The sequence below is a fragment of the Enhydra lutris genome, unplaced genomic scaffold (genome assembly GCF_002288905.1).
Source record: "Enhydra lutris kenyoni isolate GAN:26980312 unplaced genomic scaffold, ASM228890v2 scaffoldscaffold11, whole genome shotgun sequence".
NCBI classification, from domain to species: Eukaryota; Metazoa; Chordata; class Mammalia; order Carnivora; family Mustelidae; genus Enhydra; species Enhydra lutris.
The window spans coordinates 38,216,461-38,229,481 of NW_019154095.1; positions in this window are offsets into that span (position 1 = coordinate 38,216,461).

A 13,021-nucleotide genomic window follows, 5' to 3' on the forward strand; every position below is an offset into this window, starting at 1 on the left:
CTCGCTTCACAGAGAGCTGAAAAAAAACTAGCAGAGTTCAGAGACCTGGAGCACCTAGCCCAAAGGGAACCTTCCCACTTCCCACAGCCAGTTCAGTTCTATGAGGTTCAGATACAACAAATGAACGAGGACTTTTCTCTAGGAAAGAGAGATGATTTGAGTTTGAATCCAATATCCCCAGCCTTTCCCAAAGAGCTGGTTTCCTCACGTCACACAGAACTCTGAAGGAAGTGACATATGCAGACACCAGAGGGAGCAAGAGATTATGGGTTCTTGAAAGAAAATGGAAGATTAGACACCTAGGGCAGCTAGCAACAAAGAACAAGAATCTCTAGCCAGACTGACTGGTGCATGTCTTCTCAGTCAAACCAGTCTATTAAAAACTGGGAAAGATGGCTTTTTCTTCAAATATACAGACACCAATGCAAAACTAGAGAAAAATGAAGCACCAGGAAACACAACACAAACAAAGGAACAAAATAAATTCCCAGGAATTAAGTGACCCTAAAGAAATGGAGATCTATGCATTGTCTGACAAGAAAAAAAAAAAAAAAAAACACAAAATAGTCATGTAAAGAAGTTCAGTGAGTTGCCAAAGAACAAAGATAGACAACTAAACAAAATCAGGAAAACAAGATATATGAACAAAATGAGAATATCAGCAGAAATTTAAACAAATACTAAAAAGTACCAAACAAAAGCATAGAGCTAAAGAAGACAATAACTGAATTTTTAAATTCACTAAGGAATTCAACACCAGACTTGATCAAGCAGAAGAAAGAATCAGAGAACTTGAAGACAAATCATTTGAAATTACACACTCAGAAGACAAAAAAGAGAAAAGGATTTTTTAAAAACTAAAAAAAGCCTAAGAGAATTATGGGATATGCATTATGGGAGTCCCAGAAGGAGATGAGAGAGATAAAGAAGTATAGGGCTTACTTAAAGAAATAATGGCTGAAAATTTCCCATATCTTGGGTGGAAAATGGACATCCAGATTCATAAAACTTAAAGTATCAAAAAAGAATTAATCCAAAGATTATATTAAAACACTTTATCATCAATTTTTTTAACTTTAAAATTTTTTTAAAAGATTTTTATTTATTTATTTTTGCAGAGAAAGAGAGCACAAGCAGGGGGAGCAGCAAGCTAAGGGGGAGCAAAAAGCATTCTCCCCACTGAGCAGAGAGCCTGACATGGGGCCCAATCCCAGGACCCTGGGATCATAACCTAAGCCAAAGGCAGCCACTATATCAACTGAGCCACCCAGGTGCCCTTTATCATCAAATTCTTAATGTCAAGGACAAAGAAGATTTTGAAACCAGTAAGAGAAAAACAAGTTATCACATACAAGGAAGTCCCCATAAGACAATCAGTAAATTATTCAGAAGAAATCTTCAAGCAAGAAAGGAATGGGATGACATCCTTGCAAACACATGACCATTTAAAAAAAAAAAAAGAAAAGAAAGGAATGGGATGATAAATTAAAAGTACTGAAAGATAAAACCTGCCAAGCAAAAAAACTATATCTAGCAAACCATCCTTCAGAAATGAAGAAGAAATAAAGACTTTCCCAGACAAACAAAAACTGAGGGGGTTCATTACCACTATACCTACCTTATGAGAAAGGCTACAGGGAGTGAAGAAGGTTGTTTAATTTGAAAGAAAAAAATATTAAGTATCAACATGAAGGCATACAAAAGTACAAAATTCATTGACAAATAGAAATATATAGACAAATACAGTATAATATAATACTGTAATGGGGTTGTGTAAATCACTCTTAACTCTAGTGTAAAAGTTGAAAGAAAATAGTACTAACTATAAATACAAAAATGTGTAACAAATGCACAATATAATAAAGATGTAAATTGTGACATCAGTAACACAAACTGTTGGGGGAGAAAGGTAAAAGTGTAGAGTTTTTGTATGCAATTGAAGTTAAGTTATTATCAGCTTAAAATAGACAGTTTTAACTATAATATATTTTATGTAAGCCCTGTGGTAACCACAAAGAAAATATCTAAATTAGATACATAAAAGAAAAAGAGAAAGAAATCAAAACATATCATTATAAAAAGTCAACATCACAAAGGAAAATGGCAAAGGAGGGGAAAAGGGACAAAAGAACTACAAATCAAACAGAAAAAAATTAACAATATGTTAATAGTAAGTTCTTACCTATCAATAATCACTTGAAAAATAAATAGATTAAACTCTCCAATCAAAAGACATAGAGTAGCTAAAAGGATAAAATAAAAACAAGATCCAACTATATGCTGTGTACAAGAGATTCACTTTAGAATTAAAAGCATATATAGACTGAATGTGAATATTCCATGCAAAAGACAGTCCATGCAAATGGTAACCAAAAGACAGCACACTTAAATCAAAACCTGTGCAGGAGACAAAGAAGGTTATTATATAATAATTAAAAAGTCAATTCATAAAGAAAATATAACAACTATAAATATATATGCGCTCAACACCAGAACCCCTCAATATATAAAGAACACATTGACAGATCTGAGGGGAGAAATAGATAGCAATACAATAATAGTAAACTTCAACTACATTTTCAATATTGGATAGCCCGGCCAGACAAACATCAATAAGGAAACAAAGGACTCAAACTCCACTACAAAGCCAATGACCCTAACAAGCCTATACAGAACATACACAGAATTTTCCACCCTGCAAAGGAATAAACAAACAAACACAAAACCAGAATACACATTGTTCTCAAGTAAATATGAAATATTCCTCAGGAGATATCACATATTAGGACACAAAACAAGTCTCAACAAATTTAAGAACTTTGAAATCATACCCAGTATCTTTTCTGACCACAGGGAATGAAACTAGAAATCAATAACAGAAAGAAAACTGGAAAATTCACAAATATGTGGAAATTAAACAATACACTCCCAAGCAATGACTGGGTCAAAAAAGAAATTAGAAAATAACTTGAAACAAACAAAATAAAAATACAATATACTAAAATCTATAGAATGCAGTCCTAAAAGAGAACCTTCCAGCAATAAATGTCTACATTTTAAAAAGAAGAAATATTTTAAATAAACAACCTAAACTAACCTTATCCTCAAGGAACTAGGGAAAAAAAGAGAAAAAGAGAAAAACTAAGTCCAAAGTTGACAGAAGGAAGGAAATAAAGATAAGAGCAAAAATAAAGACTAGAAAAACAAGAAAAAAATATCAATGACATTGACAGATCATCTTTTGGAAAGGTAAACAAAACTCACAAATCCTTAGCTTGATTAAGGAAAAAAAGTGAAAATTCAAATAAATAAAACCAGAAATGAAAGAAGAAATATTACAACTGATACTACAAAAATAAAAAGATCACAAGAGACTACTATGAACAATTATATGCCAACAAATTGGATAACCTGATCCAATCCTAAAGATTTCTTTAGTTTTACATATAGGGTGATGTCATCTGGAAACACAATTTTATTAATTCCTTTTCAATTTAGATGCCTTTTATTTCTTTTTCTTGCCTAAGATTTCACATACACACACACACAACTGTTAGAAGTAATAGACAAATTCAGTGAAGTTGTGGAATACAAAATCAACATACAAAAATCAGTTGCATTTCTATACACTAATGACGAACCATCCAAAAAGAAATTAAGGAAATGTTCCATTTACAATAGTATTAAAAATATTTAGGATTAAATTAATCAAGTAGGTGAGAGACTTGTACACTGAAAACCATAATATATCAATGAATAAAATTTAAAGAAGACAAATAAATGGAAAGTCATCCCTTGTTTGTGGATTAGAAGACTCAATATTGAAAGCAATCTACAGATTCAATACTATCCCCCATCAAACCCCTAACGGGATTTTTTTTACAGAAATAGAGAAAAACAATCCTAAAGTTCATATGGAAGCAGGAAAGATGCAGAATAGCCAAAGTGGTCTTGAAAAAAAAAAAAAAAAAAACTGGAGGCATCTCACCTCCTGATCTCAAAATAATTACAAAGACAAAGTAGTAAGAACACAATACACTGGCATAAAGACATATAGACCAATGGAACAGAACAGAGAGCCCAGATAAACCCACACATGTACAGTCAACTGATCCTCAACAAGGGTGCCAAGAATACACTATGGGGAAAAGATAGTCCCTTCAACAAATAGTGTTGGGAAAACTGGATATCTACATGCAAAGAAAATGAAATTGGACCTCTATCTTACACCATACACAAAAATAAACTCAAAATGTATTAAATCTTTCAATGTAAAACCTTGATATCATAAAACTGCTAGAAGAAAACATAGGGGAAATTTTTTACATTGGTCTTGGCAATGATTTCTTAGAAATAACACCAAAAACACAAGCAACAAAAGCAAAAATAGGTAAGTGGGACTACATCAAACTAAAAAGCTTCTGTAGGGCAAAGGAAACAAGAGAGCAAAAAGGCAACCTAGGGAATGGGAGAAAATATTTTCTGATAAATAGTTAAAATACAAAATATATAAGAAACACCTACAACTCAATAGCAAAAAATATTTTAAAGATTTTTTTAAATATGCTGAAGATTTGACTAGGTATTCCTCTAAAGAAGACATGCAGATAACCAGCAGGCATATGAAAACATATTTAAAATCACTAATCATCAGGGAAATGCAAATCAAAACCACAATTAGATATGACCACACACTAGTTACAATAGCTGTTACCAAAAAGTACATTAAAAAAATGTTGGTGAATCAATTACAGGACAAATATTTCATGATTCCACTGAAGAGATTGGAACCATTCTACACTGTTGGTGGGAATGTAAAATGGTGCAGCCACTATGGAAAACAGTATTGCAGTACCTCAAGAAAATTAAAAAGAACTATCATAGCTTCCAACAAGCTTGCTTATGGCTATAGACCCAGAAGAATTAAAATCAGAATCTTAAAGATGTATGTGCATTCTTATGTTAATGACAACCCTATTCACAATAGTCAAAACATTAAAACAACTCAAATGTCCATCACTAGATAAGTGAATTTAAAAAATGTGGTATATCCATACAATAAAATATTTAGCCTTAAAGAAATAAGGAAATTCTGCCATCTGTGACAACATGGTTGAACCCGATGACACTATGCTTAGTGAAATAAGCCAATCACAGGACAAATATTTCATGATTCCACTTACATGAGGTACCTAAACTAGTCAAATACACAGAAGCAGAGAATAGAACAGTGGTTAGCCATGGGAAATTTTGTTCAATCCATACAAAGTTTCAGTTGTTCAAGATGAATTAGATCTAGGGATCTGCTATACAGATCATCAATGCTGTATTGTGGACTTAAAAATTTGATACATTAGGTTGCGTGTTCTTGCCAAAGCATGCACATGTACACACACACAGGGACATAAAGCAAAAAGAAACTTTTGGAAGTAATGGAGATCTATTATTGTGGTGATTGTGGTGATGGTTTCATGGGTGTGCGCATATGTCCAAAATCATCAAATTGTATACACTAAATATATGCAATTTTTGTATGATAATTACATCTTGATAAAGCTGCTTAACAAAAACATACAGATTGGAAAGGAAAGGGTAAAGTTGTCTCTGTGGATTAAATGATTGTTTATGTAGAAAACCTTAAAGAATCTACAAAGGAAAACTACAAGACTAATCAATGAATTTAACAATGCCAGAGTGTGCCTGTTATCAAGTTATTGCCCCTAATCTCCAAATTCTTCCTTTCAGCCTGCTCCCTGAAAATAGATCTGGGCCTTTTAAGTTTGTTTTTTTTTTTTTTCCCCCATGACAGTTGGTAGAAAGCACTGGAGAGACATTACAGAAGAAGAGTTTTGCTCTCTGGTTCCAGCGTGCTTGTTGGGCAAGTTCTTGTCCTGAGGGCAGCTTGTCTAGCACCAGGCTCCTAAAACACACATGGCTACTCTAGCACCTTTCTCCAGTGGTGACAGTGGCCAAGCCTCCCCCAGTAACCAGAAGCTTCCTCTACAACATCACTGTCACTCCTCTTCCGACAGCTTGGTAGCAAAATGACTCTAGGGCTGTGTTCACTCACCACTTCTCCAGAACACTTGGCAGTTTGTAGTGAGTAGTGAGAAGTCAATGAGATGCCTTCTAGTGAACAGCTTTCCTGGCTCCCTCAGAGTGGACTTCCAGCATGTTCTACCAACATTGCACTCAGCACATTCTCTGCCATCCAGTGAGCTGAAGATGTGGCCTATCTGGCAAGTTCTGGATCTCTGCCCCAAAGAGGGAGAGGGTCTCTTCTCTGGGTGCTCTGTATCAGGGCATGGAGGCTGCTGCTTGGAACTCTTATTCTTGCGTACTTTAGAATTTTTTTTATCTCTTACTAGCCAATCCCTCATTGTTGTAATCCCTCGTTATAGTTAATAATTCTTTATATTAAACTTTTCCTGTTCAAATTACTGTGCAGTTACTTTCTCCTGATTGGACCCAGACTTATATACTCTGGATATACTTATATACTGTTGACTAACAATTGTATTTTTATATACTAGCATCAATCAATATGAAAATTCTTTAATCTTAAATGTCATTTATAATCACACCAAGAAACACAAAATACTTGGGAATGAGGTTAACAAAAGATGGGCAAGACCTCTTCATCGAAAACTGCACGTTTCTGAGGGAAATTACAGAAGACTTAAGTAAATAAAGAGATATGCGACATTTATACATTAGAAAACCAAATGCTTTGATATTGCAATTCTCCCCTAAATTTATCTATATATTTAATGCAATTCTAAGAACAATTCTAGGAGGCTTTTTTTTTTTTTAAGAAATCAACAAACTAATTCTTAACTTATATGGAAATGTAGCGGCCTAGAATAGCCAAAAAGACCTTACTTAAAAAAAAAAAAAAGTCTTACACAACTTGACTTCAAGACTTATTATAGTTACAGTAATCAAAACAGAGAAGTACTAGCTAAGAATTGACAAATAAATCAATGGGAAGGAATAAAGTTGCCAGAAATAGAACCACGTTTATATAGTAATTTGATTTTCAGCAAAGGTTCCAAAGTAATGAGGAAAGGAAACTCTATTCAATAAATTGTCCTGGGATCACTGGGTATTCATATGAGGAAAAAACAATAAATCTCAGTTCCTACCTCACATTATACCCAGAAATTAATTCCAGATGGATAAGACACCTAAATATAAAAGTTAAAACCATAAAGTTTTTAGAAAAAAGAGAGACAGAATATCTCCAAGACTAGGAAAGAGGCAAAAATTCCTTAAGACACTGAAAGCACTACTTATAAAAGGAAATCCTGTTACGTTGACTTTATCAGAATTTAAAATTTCTACTCGTCAAAGATCAAGTTAAGGAGATAAATAGGCAAGTCACAGACAGGGGAAAAAAAATATTTACAAAATAAACTTCTGAAAGAGGACTGGTATCCAGGCTTATTATTCAACTTGGGTTGCCATAACAAAATACCACCAACTGAGTGGCTTAAGCAGTAGAAATATATTACTCATGATTCTGGAGGCTCCGAAGTCCAAGATCACAGTATTTTCTCATTCAGTTCCCAAGGGAGGGCTCTCCTCCTGGCTTCCTCGCTGTGTCCTCTCAGAGAGCTTTCCGGTGTCTCTTCTATAGGCACTAATCTCACTATGAAGGCCCTGCTTTCATGACTTTATCTAAACCCAATTACCTTCCAAAGGCCCCATCTACAACTATTATCACACTGGGGGACTAGGGGGTTCAATGTATCAGTTTTGAGAGGATACAAGTGAGTCCATAACACCAGGATATATAAAGAGCTATAACTCAACTAAAGACAAACAACCCATCCTAAAACATGGGTAAAAGATCTTAACAGATTTTTTTTATCTGTATGTGAACACATATATGAATGTCAATAAGCCCATGAGAAAAGGCTCAATACCACTAGTCATCAGGGAAAAACAAGTTAAAACCACAGTGAGATATCAATACATGCTAAAATTAAATAGCTAAAATTGAAAAGACTGACAACACTATATGTTGGAGTGGATGTGGAGCAACCGGAACTCTCACATCATTGGTGTGTGTAAAAAGGTAAAACCACTTTGGAAAAATGGCTGGTAGTTTCTTATAAAACTAAACATATGCCTTACCCATGAACCAGCAATGAGAAATGAAAATATGTTCATGCAAATGCTTATATAAGAATGTTCACAACAGCTTTGTTCTTAATAGCCAAACCCTGGAAATAGCCCAGGTATCCATTAATAGAAGAATCTGGAATAAATGACTGATACATGCAACACCATGAATGGATCTCAAAATTGTTATGCTAACAGGAAGAAACCTTGCACAAAAGAGCACATACTGTATGAGTCCATCTGTATAAAATTCTAGAACAGGCCCAACTAACCACAGTGGAAAAAAAATCAAAGCAGTTGTTGCCTCTGAGAGCATAACTAGGGAGGAGCATAGATTTCCCAAGGAACTGAGAATGTTCCATACCCTGGAAGGGTCTGCATTACACAAGAGTATGCATTTGCCAACACGTATACATAAGACTGCACATTTCCTTGTATCTAAATTTTACACTAAAAAACTATAGCTCAATATTGAATCCAAATTACTAACAAGCATGTTGATGTACATAGAGGAATTGTAATGATGTCTCCAGTTAATTTTGAAATGGATGGATATAGAGGAATGGATAGTTGGAATTATATATATATATATATATATATATATATATAAAATTTATTTATTTGACAGAGAGAGAGAGATCACAAGTAGGCAGAGAGACAGACAGTAAGAGAGGAGGAAGCAGGCTCCCTGCTGAGAAGAGAGCCTGATGCAGGGCTTTATCCAAGGACCCTGAGATCATGACCTGAGCCAAAGGCAGAGGCTTAACCCACTGAGCCACACAGGCACCCCAGGAATGAGGTATATTAAAACAAGTGCAGTAAAGTAGTTACAGTGAGATACTGGCAGTGAGTGCATAAGTTCTTGCTGCAAAATTCTTTTAATTTTTCTGCATGCTTAAAAAATTTCATGATAAAATACCAAGGAGAAAAAAAAATACTCTGAAAAGCAAAGTATAAGAAAAAAAGACCTTGAGATGGTGAAAATTTTCTTAAGAGAAAAATATGCAAAAGATAGGTGCATTGGGGCGCCTGGGTGGCTCAGTGGGTTAAGCCGCTGCCTTCGGCTCAGGTCATGATCCCAGGTCCTGGGTTCGAGCCCCGCATCGGGCTTTCTGCTCAGCAGGGAGCCTGCTTCCTCCTCTCTCTCTGCCTACTTGTGATTTCTCTCTGTCAAATAAATAAATAAAATCTTTAAAAAAAAAAAAAAAAAAAAAAAAAAAAAGGTGCATTGACTGAATTCAAAAAAAAAAAAGAAAGAAAGAAAGAAAAGAAAGAAAGAAATGCTGGTCTACAAAAAACTTCGTGAAGAAAGTAAAGAGTGAAAATACATGTTAAAACTGAGGGAGGGTATCTGCCACATATGAAACCCACAAAAGGTTTGCCCAGAATACATAAGAAACAAAAGTTTTGTCCAGAAACATAAGAAACACATATAAGCAAAAGACATAAACAGGGATTTCAAATAGTAGGAAATGCAGGGACCAAAAAATATTAGTATTGGGGAAGGCGTAAATTAAAACAAGAACTAGATAACCACTGGTTTGGTTTAAAAAAAAAAAAACCTTAAAATTGTAATAACACCAAGAGTTGGAGAGAACAGTAGACCTAATAATGGTTCCTCAAGATGTCCACATTCCAATCCTCAGACCTTGTGACTATGTTACTTCATGTGGAAAAAGAGACTGCATATGGATGTGACTCAATTAAGGATCTTCAAGTGGAGAGACGGCCTTGGGTTATCAGATGAAGCCAGAATACATTTAATATAAAATTCTGAAAAAAAATAAAAAGAATAAGCTATAGACCAATCTTATTTGTGAATACGGATGCAAAACATAGTTAGATTAGAAAATAAAATTCTAGGGGCACCTGGATGGCTCAGTTGGTTGAGCGTCTGACTCTTGATTTAGGCTCGCTCAGGTCATGATCTCAGGGCACAGGGTGTGGTGGAGCCTACTTAGGATTCTCTCTCCCTTGACCTCTGCCCCTCCCCGCTTCTTCTCTAAAATAAATGAATAAATAAATAGAATTCTAGCAAGTTATCAAAAGAATACCACACTTTAACCAAACCAAACCAAACAAACCAAAGTTTGTTTTAAGAATATATGGAGCACTTAGGAAGTATGGATCCAAATAATCCATGACAGCAGGATTGGAAAACTTTCTTAAAGGGCCAGCCAGGACAAATTCTAGGCTTTGGGCCACATGGTCTCTGTTGCAACTGTTCAAAACCAGCTTCAGACATTAGTGAAGAACTGGGTGTGGCTGTGCTGCAATAAAATTTTATGGACAAAACAGGCAGCTGGCCCTCAAACTGTGATTTATCCACCTGCATTACATCAAGAAACTAATGGAGAAAATCATATGCATATATCAGTTATCTCTGGTGAGGTTTTACCCTGAGATAAAGATTCAAACAAAAGTCATTTATTAGGGACAAGGTCCAGAAAACACCAATAATGGAATGAGTGCATGAGACAGAAAAGAGAGGAAACAATAATGGGATGCATTACCAGACCAGTTACCACCGCATGAAACATCGGAGAGAAATGACAAAACATGGTTGAGAGTGTTCTCTCTCAAGAGGCAAAGAAACTAGGGAACGATCCACCATCGCCCCCGCCCCCCCGCCATCTGTCATTGGTAGAGAGCTGCTTCAGGGGTGTTCATTCTCAGGCCCTTCAGGCTTGTCCTCTGCTTTCATGATCCAGAAGGAAAACCCTCAGCCAGAGGGTTGTTCGGAGCAAACAATCTTTGGCGTGGAGAGGTGAGCACTGAGGGGTCATGGGCAGATACTGATAAATTTGTTTATTAATAGAGCCTGAAAAAGTAGTTGGTAAAATTCAGCTGCAAATCCTAATAAAGACTGCATATGATAGAAATGGAAGAAAGTTGCTTAAATATAATAAAGACAGTTTGTTAAAACCCACCAGAAAATATTGTCCTAAATGACGAAAGACTAAAACCACCTAGACAGAAATGCCTGCTATCGCCATTAATTTTCTTAAGGTCTCAGAGGTTGCAGATAATATATTAAGATACATAGAAAATAATGCATATAATATTGGAAAAGAAAGATATTTGGATTTTTTTTCTCCCTGGAGATGTTATTGTAAACCTAGATAACCCAAGGATCTTTAACAAAGGAAAAAAATACAGTGAATGGAGCCTGGGTGGCTCAGTCAATTAAGTATCCAACTCTTGATCTCAGTTCAAGTCTTGATCTCAGGGTCGTGAGTTCAAGCCCCTCATTGGGCTCCACACTGGGTGTGGAGCCTATTTTTTAAAAAAAGGTTTTGTTTTGGTTTTTTTTTTTAAGTGATAAGATTTAATATAATTTGGGAAAAAGGATATTAAGGGGCATCTGGGTGGCTCAGTTGGTTAAGCCTCTGCCTTCGGCTCAGGTCATGATCTCAGGGTCCTGGGATCAAGCCCCACATCGGCTCTGCTCAGCAGGGAACCTGCTTCCCCCTCTCTCTCTGCCTCTCTGCCTACTTGTGGTCTCTGTCTGTCAAATAAATAAATAAAATCTTAAAAAAAAAAAGGGGGATATTAAGGACTGAATTGTGTTCACCCAAAATTCATTGGAGCCCTAACCTCCAATGTGATTGCTTTTAGAGATTGGGCTTTTAGGGGGGTAATTAAGGTTAAATAAGGTCAGGAGGGTGGGCCCTAATTTGGTCTTTTTACAAGAAGAAGAAAAAGAAACAGCAGAGATCTCTCTCTCTCCTCTCAAGCATAGAAAGGCCATGTGAAGACATAGCAAAAGGTGCAAGCCAGAAATAGAGGCCTCATCAAAAACTGACTTTGCAGTCACCTTGATCATGGACTTCCAGGCTCCAGAACCGTAAGAAAATAAATATCTATTGTTTACACTGCTCAGCCTGTGGTATTTCTTTATGGCAGCCCACACAGACTAATACAGGGGCAGAATACAAAAGAAATACATTTTTTATAGTTTTCCTGTACTCCAGAAATAAGCACCTAAAAGGAGAAACAGAATGAAATATTCTATTTATAATAGCAACAAAAATTATAAAAATCATTTCTAAGTATACTCAGGAATGAAAAAATACTTAGAGATAATCTTATCAATAAAGATAAAGGATTTACATTTAAAAACTATAAAACTTTATTATAGAACCATAAAAAGATCAAAACAAATACAAAAGTCAACCATATATTTTCATGGGAAGACATAATTATATAAAAATGTCAATTTTCTCTAAATAATATGGAAATTTAATGTAATTCCCAGCAGAACTCAATGGGAAATTAATGTTGGGTTTTCTTTGGTTATTTTTCAGAAACAGATTACCTAACCCACAAAAAAATATTAGAAGAATAAATGCCTGGGGCACATGGGTGGCTCAGTCAGTTGAGCGTCTGACTCTTGGTTTCAGCTTGGGTCATGATCTCAGGGTTGTGAGATGGAGTCCTGCATCGATTCTCCCTCTCCCTTCTGCCCCTGATAAATGCTTGATAGAATCTCAGAAATAAAAAAGAAGGCAGGGTTGTGGGGAGGAGAGCCAAAGTATTAAGAGACTTACCTTACCAGGCATACATAACCACTGTGTTCAAATCAATAAGATCTTGGTATAGGAAGAAAAAGTGTATTGATAAAAACGAATAGAGGGATTCAGAAACAAATCTCAGGAGATTGAAATGTATTTAATTACAACATTGAAAACCTGTAGAAAAGTGTGAATTATTTGATCATTGTGTTGGCACAACTGGATATTCATTTAAGAGGAAAAGTAGCATCCCGTCCCAAACCCATCTCAAAGTCAAAAATTCAAAAAGGATTAAAATTTTACATTTTAAAATAAATAAATGACTTTCATGTAAAATTATTCCAATGTGTTAGGAATCAGCATAAAGGTTACCGTCAGGG